The sequence below is a fragment of the Cyprinodon tularosa genome, unplaced genomic scaffold, assembly GCF_016077235.1.
Source record: "Cyprinodon tularosa strain WSP-4 unplaced genomic scaffold, ASM1607723v1 ctg66, whole genome shotgun sequence".
Classification (NCBI taxonomy): domain Eukaryota; kingdom Metazoa; phylum Chordata; class Actinopteri; order Cyprinodontiformes; family Cyprinodontidae; genus Cyprinodon; species Cyprinodon tularosa.
In genome coordinates, this window is record NW_024039407.1 from 2032740 (window position 1) to 2045673 (window position 12934).

At 36.6% G+C, this 12934-nt stretch overlaps 1 protein-coding gene across 2 annotated transcripts in view; it reads right to left on the minus strand.

Moving 5' to 3' along the window:
* oprl1 (opiate receptor-like 1) overlaps nucleotides 1–10984 on the minus strand; it is a 114829-nt gene extending 103845 nt beyond the window's left edge. For both annotated transcript variants that reach the window (XM_038309401.1, XM_038309400.1), the window contains exons 1-2: nucleotides 10850–10984; nucleotides 10595–10771 (exon numbers count right to left, since the gene is read on the minus strand). The gene's annotated coding sequence lies outside the window, so the exon portion shown is untranslated. The remainder of the gene's footprint in view (nucleotides 1–10594; nucleotides 10772–10849) is intronic.
* Nucleotides 10985–12934: the final 1950 nt, after the last annotated feature.

Genomic DNA, 12934 nt, shown 5'->3' on the forward strand with positions numbered 1-12934 from the left:
CATTTGCGGTGACGTCACAGTGCACCCCCCCCTTTACAAGCAAAATCTGTGGGAACTATTTGACACCCCTGCAATGAACAATGATTATTTAAGAATTTAAGATTTTCAGAAGACTTCACTATTGAAATTCACCAGAGATATAGTTAAACTGACAATGCCCTTGTGCATGGCAGCTAGATGTTGTAATGCAACGGGTAAAAGTGAAAAAATAAAAAAAATTTATTTCACCTTCCACTTGAGGTGGGAGGATTTTCCATTGAACTTCTAGCCAGAGAAGAAACACTTTCTTAATCTGTTACTCACTGCTTTGCATAGTGTACTTGTCATCGCCATCATGGATAATAGCGCGTTCTGGCAAAGAAGCACTGGTACTTGCTCAACAGCCGATACCGCACAGTGACATGACAAACCGGTAGGTGGCAGTAGTGTTCTTTGACAAATATGTCTACAGATGTCTCAGGTAAAGCACATTCAAATGAAATTACTCTTAATTCAAAACACTTATAATTTATTGAAAAGTATGTAATAATTTCATACTTAAAGTACATTGAGAAGTTTGTATTCTGAATATGACTGGACTTTTCCTTTAAATAAATTTCCTCATCCCTATCCCCACTGACATCACTCAGCCAGGGATTTGCTTCTTTCCTCTCACATCTGTACTTTTAAAGAATTTCCTACTTAGGAAGTGGTAAAGAATCAGGTGTATCTGGGTAACAGAGATCACTATTGGTCAAGGGAATCCGTCTCTAGGCAACCGTGACAGCAGTTGATACCAAGCTGAGGAGGTCCTGCTTAGAAACCACTAGGATAATTTAGTTTGATTTGATAGTTATTGTTTGATTTTACACTTTTTTTTCTCAGATTTAGTATGTGCATAACAGACATATGTGTAAGACATTTATGAAAGTACGTGACTTATCGCATCATTATTAGATGCAACATTTAACTATCCAATAAAGGGTGAAGGGTGTATGTAAACGTCTCACTAAGAGTGTGAACTAGTTGTTCACAGATTTGCTTTGAGGAACACACAGAATAACATGTTGCACTTGAAAACACATTTGATGTGCCAACTAATTAATGTTCCCACTTTCACATTAAATTTGTTTAATAAAAAAAAAAAAAATCCCCTCTGTCACATGGAATTTCTTTCACCAGCAGTGGAGAAATTAATGGATAAAAAACCCTGGAATTACCTTAAGAGATTGACACATGCCATTTTTATTGGTTACAGATTATATTTACATATTTTTTTATTTTAGTTCAGGTACATAAAACAGTTTTTTTCAGTTCTTGAACTATGGCATGGTGAAGTTGCTTAAAAATAAAATAAATAAAATATAAATTTTTTCAAGACAAATCTGATAATCTTTTCTTCCTTTAGTGTCATTAAAATAAATTGCAAATAATGAAAAATCACTTAGTTTCATTTAATCATCCCTTCTTGTAGATGCAGCACTATGCTGTCTTAATATAACAAATATTTTTAGTTAAACTTAAAGCGGAAAAAAAAGCTTCACATGTTCAAGATCACATTGTGATTGAGATTGCGACAACTTTTTACCACTGTTCATATATCCAATAACGATGCAGTTTCAATGTCTATATCCTATTTCTAAGTAACAGGGAAAAAAATGAAATGCAGTTTAAAGGTGACTGTAAACCCGTTTATCTACTTAGGACAGTTCCTCTGTCTGGATATACAGTTATCATCTTCATTATGTATGTGGCAAAGTTTGTGGTAGTTTGATGGTAGTGGGCCGGTGCAGATGGAAAAATGCCAGGACCGAAAATCTTTCCCAGTCCGACCCTGGGCTAGGGCATTGCACTTGGAATCCAGAGACACTCTTGAACACTCTAAGTAAGACCATTAACCCCACACTACTCCCCGGGTGTCGCACAATGGCAGCCCACTGCTCCCCTTATGGGATGGGTTAAATGCAGAGAGTTCATTTTGTTGCTCTGTACTTGTGACAGTGTGAAAACAATAAAAAAGCAGAAAAAAAAAATTGGTAAGTCTTTGAGTCTAAAAAACTTTTCTGGACTAGTATGATTCCAGTACCTGGTGTCATGTCTAATGGTTATTTAATGCATAGACATTATGGAGTGTTATTTCAAGAGTTGATCTCTTTTCAGGAAAAAGAACAGGAGAGAGAAAGCTTCAAGGTATAAACACAGAGCTTTCCATAACAAGTTAGTAATAGCAGTGCAAATTTTTTTCTTCACCTATATTTCATGGGACAAATGTTACAAAGCTGCTTCATAGGATGGTTGCAAATTAACCTTGAGCATGAATGATTACAAAGGTTTGATGTGAAACATGTAAGCTCAAGTTAGCTGATTTTTAACTTCACAAAATGATGTAAAACAGTAAATGCAAACTTTTTTCAATATATTTAATAGGAACCTTTTTTGAGTTGAATTAAGCTTTCCTCACCCAGCAAACTGTGGCTATGTACCGGTATTTCCGCATCTAGGCTCTGCATTGTTTTGGTGCTTACATTTAAGGGTTAAAGAATTAAAAGTGTTGCAGCCATGTTTTTTAAACTCTTGATGCTTGTATAGACTGTGAATGTGATATAGTGCAGAAGAATCTGTACAGATTTAAGTGTACAAAAATATGTTGTACATACATACATACATAAATACAACAGGCTCTTACCATTGTTTGTGATAAACTCATGTGAGCCATAAAATATATTGTTTTGTACAGTAAGAGAATGTGTGTTCACAAAATATGAACCATTTTTCTAATGCGCATTAATGGAACCAGATTTGGTTTTATGAACAGAACTGGGGTTCACCAGATATTTGGAAGCAATAAACCACCAAAGGTTCAAGACAGCATGTTTGGACTGTATTACTTGATGAGCAGAAGCATTTAGTGCAGATACTGCAACATAAATCTTTAGACACAGTAACAAAACCTATATTCTCAGTTAGTAAAAGGAATGTTAAGAAACCATAGCAGTTCCACGATTGGTTAAACACTGGAATTTTTTTCTAAGACAGGTGAATATTAAACATTGTTAATTAAATATAAACAAATGTTATCAGTAAAATGAATCTTCAGGCATAAGGCATAAAACATTGATTCCGCTCAGAAACTCCTGAGAGGAAACATGTAACACAAACAGTTATTAATAAGCCCAAACAGTCCAGGTAAACTTGAGGAAGTCGCAGTCTCTGCTTATTTTCAGCCTCCCAGCATATTTATAGCTTTTTTTTAATGCCGAAAGTTAAATAAGAAAGACAATCCCAGCTTCTGTCTCATGTCTCTATGTTATGCAGAGTCTTTAAGAAAAATTTCAATTGTTGTTTTGTTTGAAGTTGGTACTGGAGCTTTCAAAGAGGCAGCAGTTTGTTGCATCAACCCTCAGCAAGCAACAATGCAAACTGGTTCTGTAGCTCCACTGACTTATCAGACACGAAAAAGCTAGTCACTCCAGCTGAGTTTATTTAGAATAAAACCAATTAGAGTCCTCTTGGGGCACTTTACAAAAAACATGCAGGTCAAATTCAAATCCAGTTACACCAATCCAATTGGTCAAGTTGAATTCTTTCACAACAATCCACTTACTACTTATTCTAATCCATTCAGCTTCAGACTCAGATCCAGTTGCATTCAATCCTGTCCAATGCAAAAGTAAGACATAAAATGCAAATTAGGAGCCAGCAGAATCAAACCTGCCATCTTAAATAATGAAACCTATTGAAGGTTGTTTCTTTTCTCGTTTGTCAAACTGCAAACAAAGAACTGGAATAAGAACTGATTGCTGTTACTCAAGCATTCAACACAAGGTCTAATTTTCTTAATATAATGGCTGCCAACTGTAAGCTATTGAATTATAATGGGTTTCATAACATTGTTTCAAATATATATGTGTAAAAACCTGCTAAATATGTCAGCATTAAATGAGGTTAAGAAAGATATAAAATGTTTAACATTAAAAATGGCAAATATCAGGGTCTGAAAATATCAAGCCAGGGTTTTATTGAAAACACATTCATCTTAGGACATTATCGCTCAACTCGCTACTTGCTATTCTGCCTCTGTCCTGGGTGGGGTTGTGAATATAACTGTAGAAAAGTCCTAAAAACAACTGTGCTGTTCTTCCAGGAACGTCTTGAAGCCCTAATAGACTATGAATTACAAAAGTGGTCAATGTCATTGTTACTTAGAAATTTATTTAATAAAATAAATAGGATATCAGCATTAAGTCAGAGAGCTTTCCAGGCTTCTGCATATTTAAAACATTTTCCCACCTCACAGAAATACAGCATACTTAAAGATGCAAAAATACATTGCTACAGTAAAACACTATTAGTTTCCTAGCTAGCTTATTATCTAAAAAGTACATTGACATCAGGCTGACAAACAAAGAGGGAAGTACTATTTAGATAAATATACTGTAGAACTTTATATATACAGTGGATTTAGAATTATTTTTAAAGATGTATATTCTGTTTATACATCAGAGAAGCACAATGATAAATATTTCATATGAAATACTTATATTTCTTAAACAAAAGAGAATACATTTTACACAATATGCTTATAAATATGTAAAGGATGCGATTTATTTGGAATTGCAATTTTCATCTTGTATACAAATTATTTTGTTTTTTTTACAGGAAAATATACAGAAATGTTGCTTTGAAAATATAATTGCATGCAGAAAAAATTGCAGGTTTAACCACAAGTTTGTTGTAACTTGTTTTTAGACTGCTAATTGGCCTGGGGTAAATTTTGACAAAGCAGGTTTAAGAAACATATACTCTTAAATCCTCAACTCTCAATTGATTTAGCCTAAAGATGTGAAACCAAAAACTCTAAATTTTTTCTGTTTCGCAAAAGCTGCTGTGAATTACTTCAATCACTTACTACTACTTCAATTAACTTTAAGTAGGTCTACTCAGACTTAACAAGTAACGGGTAACAAGTATGAAAATCCATTATAACTGGAGCCCCAACTTTGTTCTTTTAAATTGTAGAAACAATTTAAAAGAACAAGCAATAGCGCTACAGGTGCAAAAGAAAGGGAGATGGCGTGGGAGATTGCTGCTTCAGTTAATGCATAGGTTTATATGTTGTATTTTTATTTTGGCAGGCCGTTTTAACATTTATTAGAAGCACTCTACTCTCTATTGTTGCATCTGTAGATCACTGAAAAAAGACTATTCCTCGTCCAAAATCACAATAATAGTCAGGACTATATTAACAAACTTTCTAAACTTTTTTTTTTTTTTACAGCAGAAACTCAGAAGTTTCTCAGAAGTAAAAAACAAACAAACTTGTACTAGTAAAAATCCAAAACTTATATAAGTCGAAATGTTTACACATTTTAAGAGGCCATTTTCACATTTATCAGTTTGATTTGATATAAAAAGTATGATACTGCAAAAAACATTTCATAGTCAAAATAATAAAAAATATGTCAGTAACAATAGAAATAAGGAGTTCTGAAATTCATTTCCTGACATCCATAATATTTATTCAAGTTGTGAAGAGGATAAGCTTGTATGAAATGGTCAATTTGATAAGGAAATAATGTTTTTTTATAGATATCAGAAATAAATATTCAGTCAAACTAATACAAATGAAAATGACTTGCCATAGACTGTTGTAACCAACATGGGGGACCCTAGATAACTGTTAGAATAGTAGTGGATAAATGCATTCTACATAGGTGAAATCCTCTGGCGGCATGTTATCATGAAATCCACTTTGGATGTTATCACCCCAATAAAAGGCTGTTACTGGCATTTATCAGTACCATAGAATGGATTCAGATTGTGCCTCCAGTAGGCTCAGCTGGTTGTTATCACTGAATGAATCCTAATCCTAACCCTGAGCTAACTTTTTTCCCCCCATGGACTTGATTAATTTATTTATGTGTAATCTAAAAATAATTTCAGTATTTCTTTATGTACCATAAAAAAAGAAATAAATAAAAGGATCCACATGTCACTCATATTACACAAGCCAAAAATAAATAAATCTCATATTCTGTAAACTGAGCAGTAGAATCATCTCCTTATAAATATTTAATTCTCTGTGAATTAATGTGGATCATTCTTTAATACGATCCTCATCAAAAGGACTTGAAATATATTTCTTTTAAAAACCTAACGTGTTTAACGGATCTAGTGAATAATTTATTTTTATTATTGTATGCACAAAACAATGCCAAAAACCTCCTGAATAAATCAGGAAATAAAACAACTGGATTTGAGACAGAACAGTCTGAGTTTGCTGAAGAAAACCAGCTCCCAACCAGGTTATCTCTAGTGAGAATATTACTATGGTAACAGAAACAAAGGTTGAATAAACTCTCTTTGTGAAATAGAAAACTCAGGGTATCCCTGATTTCAGGTTCATAAAACTTAATTGCTTAACTGCTCATTTTAAACCATTGCCATTTGTTATTTTTCATCCTTTTTTACACTCAAAATGGTGATGTATACTGCAAGATTTTGCAGCGACGAAGCATGAAGTCATTCAACACCAGGGAGGTGTTTTTAGTGCATGGTATGAAAAAATGTCCTAATATGTTCTTATAGTCTATTTTAAGGAAATGTAATTATCTGTCTGCTAAGTGAAATCATAACCAATGATATTTTAAAAGTACCGTAAAACTGGTAAGAAAGTAAACAATTAGCGGAGGTGGAATAAACTGAAATTGGGTTAGAGTAATAAGCTTTAAAGAAAAAGAATACAATTGAAAAAAAAAAAAAACACTTGTATTCTGGAGTATTTGGCCATTTTGTTGTCATTGTTCCCCACCTTGGAAAAGTGGTAAGTCCATCTCAGGGAAACAGAAAGAAGTAACACACAAACAAACTCACTCAATTTTAGAAACACCAATTAACCTAATAGTTATGTTTTTTGACTTTGGGAAGAAGCCAGAGTACCTGAAGAGAACCAACACATGCACAGGGAGAATCGAACCCAGGACCTTCTAGCTGCAATGGCTGCAAACCGCGCCACCATGCAGCCTACATGTAATTCAAAATAATTAAAAATGATCAACAGTTCAATTAGCTACTATCTAGGGCTGCAACGACGAATCGATAAAATCGATAAAAATCGACTTTTAAAAGCGTTGGCAACGAATTTAATCATCGATTAGTTGTGTCGCGCGATTAATGCGTCATCCGCCGCCGCCGTCATCCCGGGGAAGAAAAAAAAAGTATGGCGGAGCGAGTCAGCGCCGCAGTTGCAGTGTTGCCAACTCAGCGACTTTTCAGACCCCTCCAGCGACTATTTTTTTAAAAAGCGACTAGCGACAAATCTGGCGACTTTTTACGGTGTCACTGGCGGCTTTTGGAGACTCTTATGTGAAAGCATGTATCGTTCCTACTCTTGTCCTCCAGCGGCAGCTGCTGCCGTGGGGCGCCTCCCCCATCCCAACGCCTTTCTCCCTCTCCCACAGGAATCCCTCTCAGCGCTGCAGTCAGAGCCGCAGGATTTTAGTGAGGAGTTCACCCTCAGCGTCCAGACTGCAAATGAAGCGCGCATGCCCCGGGATTGACGGCGCAAATTGATTACAATAATTAAAATAGCCTGCGCTTTGTAAAGTGAAAAAAAGTCGTAACATGCAACTTTTGTAAAAACAAATTAACATGGCGCGGAAGCACCACTGTTATGACGCAGCACCTGAAAAGAAAACACGTTGGAGCCTTCAATGGCAGTGAAGAGAGCTGATCAGCAGGATGAGTAACCATGTTTGTTTCATTTTAAAGAGGGGAAACGTAACGTTAGTTTCTCAGGTAGCTCATCTGATGCTTTCCTTAGCTTGTTAGTAGGTTACAGACAGTGATAAGGTTGGCTTCTTATTTTACTTTTAATTTCATTTGAATTAGCTTAAGTAGGGTGACCATATTTTCATTTTGAAAAACCAGGACACCTTGGAGCGGGGGGGCGGCGGCGGGGGATCTCTGTTCCCATGCATAGGCCTAGGTAATCCTACAATAACATGATATTAACAGTTGATTTATTAAAAATGCTTTTCAATAAAAATCAACAGCAATAACTCCAATAACAAATGATAATTTTATTCAAAATGTATTTATTAAAAATGTTTAACAATTCCTGTAATGAATGAATAGCACAATGAAAGAAATAATGTCTCATCTAAACATCCCTCACTTAACAATAAAAGTTAACAATAACTCTCAACTCCCAATAACAGATGATACTCAGCCTCAGCAATGAACGAAATAATGTCTGTTCTGTAGGTTATTGGAAAAAATAAACAAATGAGCTAATTAACAAAAAAACTCTTTTGTAGCAAAAATAACTCAAAATGTACCAAAAACGAACAAACATATCAATAGAATATCTTGACTTTCGGAGTCCAGGTGGCTTTTCAGATCCCTTGCACCTCCATTGGACACCGAGACATATGTGCCTGCTTTGCACACTGTGCATAAGGCCTCCCGTTTGTCTCGACCCGGTCTGAAAGCGGGGAAACTCTTTTGTAAATTGTTGGTAAACATACATTTGTGCCTTTGCATGTTGTTGGCGTACTGACAACCACGCTATCTATATTCTGATTAAGAACGGGGCTGCCCGCACTGGCGCGGCTCAGGGGTGACGTCACACGCAGTGTCGTGCGCAGTGCCCTAGCGTCTGTAAATTTAATGGTCCAATGAAGGTAATTTAAAAAAACAGGACATTTCCTCACTTTCTAAAAAAAACCCGGGACGCCCAGGACCGGACGTGAAATACGAACATGTCCTGGGAAATACGGACGTTTGGTCACCCTAGCTTAAGCAGCGTTTATATTTTCTTTATAAATAAATAAATTGGCAAATTATGAGGGCAAGGCTTTTAAAGTTTAAATCTTCTGGCAAAGATAAAGTAAAGAAGATCCTGCAATTTATGGAAGTAAAGCAGAATAAAATCCAGCAAGATCAGTAATATGTCAATTAATTATCTGCCACATTTCCATGTAAATATCTGCCTTTGGAGGATGTGTTTTTTAGCACCCCTAGTTCTCTCATTTTTATTCCAAATACAATTTATAATTTGAATCACAGGGCTATTTTTATCTCTATGGTTAAGTATTTTCTCAAGTAGCAACTTTAACTGCTATACTTTCCTGTCTTAAAAGGCAGAACTCTTCTAGTCTAAAAAAAAACCTCATTTGTTCAAATGGGGGGGCCTATTGTTTGAACCCCTTAGGGGCTTTAAAAAACAAAAATGTATTTTTTTGCGCTTTATGAAACAAAGTACCCTATATTTTGTGGATGTACAGCTACATTTCTCATGTAAGTTTGCGTAGTTTTAACACAAACATTTATTTTTCATATTGCACCAGTACAGTTAATGAGAAACCTGTACTTGTGTGCTTGTTTGTTCTGTCTAAAATGTTTATTTTGGAATAAAGAGGTTAATATAAAAAAATATTTTGTGTCCGATTCATCGATTAATCGAAAAAATAATCGGCCGATTCATCGATTTTCAAAATAATCGTTAGTTGCAGCCCTACTACTATCTAATATTTAAAACAGTGTCCCCTTCTGGGAACATTTCTAATTAATTAATGACTCCAAAACAAAATAAATCAGCACACGTTATGCTTTGAGTTCATGAAGGAATAGATGCTGAACAAGTGAACAGTGTTGAACAAATAATCCAAGTGGGAAAAGTATATGAAAACCAACCCCAGGCTACAGAACACAAGGTGGTCCACAGTTTGACAGCCGTTGTCATGTCCTTGTTTTCCCTTGACTCCTTGTAGTTTCTTTTTTAAGTCTTAGATTGTTCAGCAAAGTGTGTCTGGCTGCATTGGGTTCTTTTTTTTTCTTAAATAAAAAGAAAGTACTACTGGGTTTATTCTAAGATGCTAGATTTGCTTTCCTTCAAAGGGTAGATGTTTCTCTCTACGGTCATCACATACTTAATCAGTCAGCAGTCAATCTGTTAGAATGGACTTTACATAAATGTATGCATACATTTAAATCTATATATATATAATTCATCTGTCTTGTCATATTGACTCTAAAACATAAAGTGAGTGGGTCTCATAAACAAGAACTCTATGAGACTGAAGTATAACTTGTGTTTGAGGAATTTTGGAATTTGACACAAACATCAATCTGCCTAAAGTTGTAACACTTACTCTCCACACACTAAAGCGACACAAAAACATACCCAGTTAATTTAAAAGGCAGGGAATGTGAGTTGGTAGGTGCTCAAAGTCAACACCTCCAGCCCCCCCCACCCCACCCCCCCCCCCCCCCCCCACCCCCCTTCAACAGGGTAGTCAGAAAAAAAAAAAAAAACACCAGAGCAATTAGATCAGTACTTAAACGCACCACATAGACTGGGAGCCAACATGATTTGCTCCACGAGCGCTCAGATGTAGGCTAACTCTTTATGGTTGTGTCACGCGCTGTGGATCTCTGTTGTGCCAACCTTTTACCTGGAGAAGCGCGCAACGTAAACAAAGTGACAGGAATAAACGGACGCAGGGGCGCGTGCCTCATGCCGCGCGCCGCAGTGGTCCGGGACACACAGACTGTATGAGAGCAAGAAATCAAATAGCTTTGTTGCAGGGGGCTGCGCACAATCCGCCCTTACCGGTGCTGATAGTATCTAAGCTCCGTGCAGGGGACACAATCCCGGGAAGTTGCAGCTCGTTTCTCGCTGCTGCTGTGCACTCTGCTACAGATCTGACAGCTCTTTCGATCAGGATTTGTCTTCTTTTAACAAAATGATCACCCGCGCCGTCCTCAGAGGTGGCAAGTTAAAGACCGTCTTGGAAAAAAAAAAATAAGATAAATGACAAAAAACAAACAAAAACAAAAATCAGTGGTCGATCCGAGCAAAATATACCGGGATGAAAGCAGGAGAAACACAGCTTCACCTCCAGTGAGCATCAGCTGGCAGAAAGACGCAGGAGGAGGAGAGGAGAGTCCGGAGGGCTGAGCACGCAGAGAGGAGCTGCATGTTCTCCCTCTCTCTCTCACATTCTCTGATCGATGGAGGTTCGCTCCACCACTCCCTCCTCTCCATCTCCCTAAATCCTGTAGCATAACCAATGTTAGATGCACATTTAAGCCCTTTAAGCTTTATTTTGTGTTTATCAGCTGTGGTCTCTATTTTGTGGCAAACGATTAATTGGATTTTTTTTTAAGCTGCCTTGCACTTGTGAGACAGGGAACATAAGTATCAGAACAGGGGGGGGAGACAACCTGTGGCAGTGGGTAAACCTGTTGGATTATGGATTTGACCTAACAACAGAGTATGCATTGACTGCATCACACCATTCCAAACAAAAAGCAGAATCTATAGCAAAGTTTGATTTTAAAACTGCTTTCAGAATAGTAATGCACATCAGAGGCTAAATGATTAGAAAAAAATATACTGTTAATGTATGCATAAAAAAGAAGAACATATAAATCAACCAGAAAGTTGCTTAAGACTCCAAAACCAATATAGGATCCCAATGAAATTTTAAAATGTAACATATGTTGGCCATACTAATGTTTTAAATGCCAGTCTTAGTACAAGAGACCCATTGAGGACTTTGTCATCTCTTCATACTTTTTTTTTTTGGCAAGAAAACCATACAAGCAACTGGGGATGTCCCAATCCAATATTAGTATCAGTCTGCTAAATTAGTTTTTTACTCGTAATGGGTCTTACAAAAGGATAATGGCCCCAAACCCACACCTAAAAATATTCAAGAATGGCTAAGAGGAAAACAGACTAGTCTGAAGTGGCCTTCTTTAAGCTCTTATCTAAATTGTATTCAGCATCTTTGGAAGGTGCGGAAACATGCAGTCTGGAAAAGGTTCCCCATCAAACCTGAGCAAACTGGAGTTTGCTAAAACAGCTGCTGAGAAGTGCAGAAGTCTCACTGACAGTTACAGAATTTGTTTGAATGCAGTGATTACCCCTAGAGGTTTTACAGCAATATGTTTAGTTAAGGGCACTATCAGTTTTGCCCTGGCCTGATCCCTAAGTTATTTTTTTTTAATCATCCTGCTGAAGCATGGTTGAAAACAAATGTATGGCTTTTATATTTTAATTCTTTATGTCAGGAGTTCCTCAGGGTCTTCTGTTTAGACTAAGGATTGTGGCATGTTCATTTTAACATCCATGCATCCATCCATCCATCCATCCATCCATCCATCCATCCATCCATCCATCCATCCATCCATCCATCCATCCATCCATCCATTTTCTGACATGCTTATCCTAAATGGGGTCGCAAGGGTGGCTGGTGCCTATCTCCAGCTGTCCACAGGAATGAAGCCAGATACACCCTGGACAGATCGACAGTCCATCGCAGCATTTTAACCTCCTTAATAAAGAAAATAAAACATAAGCACCTTTCTTCACATTGTTTTTAATACTTATTTTTTAACACTTATTACTTTAACACTCTTAATTAGAGATAAGAGGAAGGCATAATCTCACCTTATCTTATATCAATAAAAAAAATGTAAATGTAGGGTTTAAATGTTGTAATGATATAGTAATAGTTACCTATTAACCTACTCCTCAGGGGAGGGACGATTGGGGTGCTGTTGCTCAGACATTTTCACCTCTTCTAGGAATTCTTTTATTAATATTGTTTAGAATCAGATTAAAGTATGGTAACATAGAGGAGGACAGAGCAGCATAGTCACTATCTAAAGAGAGTTCTGTTTTACCTGATATATTTAGGAATATACGTGCTGACCACATTTAAATGCAGAAATAAAACACAAATACTTTGTTCTGAAAATGCTGGACTTTTTTTTCTGCAAAGATGAAAATTACAAAGTAATGGTTTTAGTTGTGGTATTTTTATATGATCTCTGCATTGGGAACTCTATGGTGGGTTGAACCACTGCATAAAACATTGCCGCACATAAGCACAGATGGTGCTTGGGACGGGGAACATCGAAATTTATTGTGACCCTGATTGGT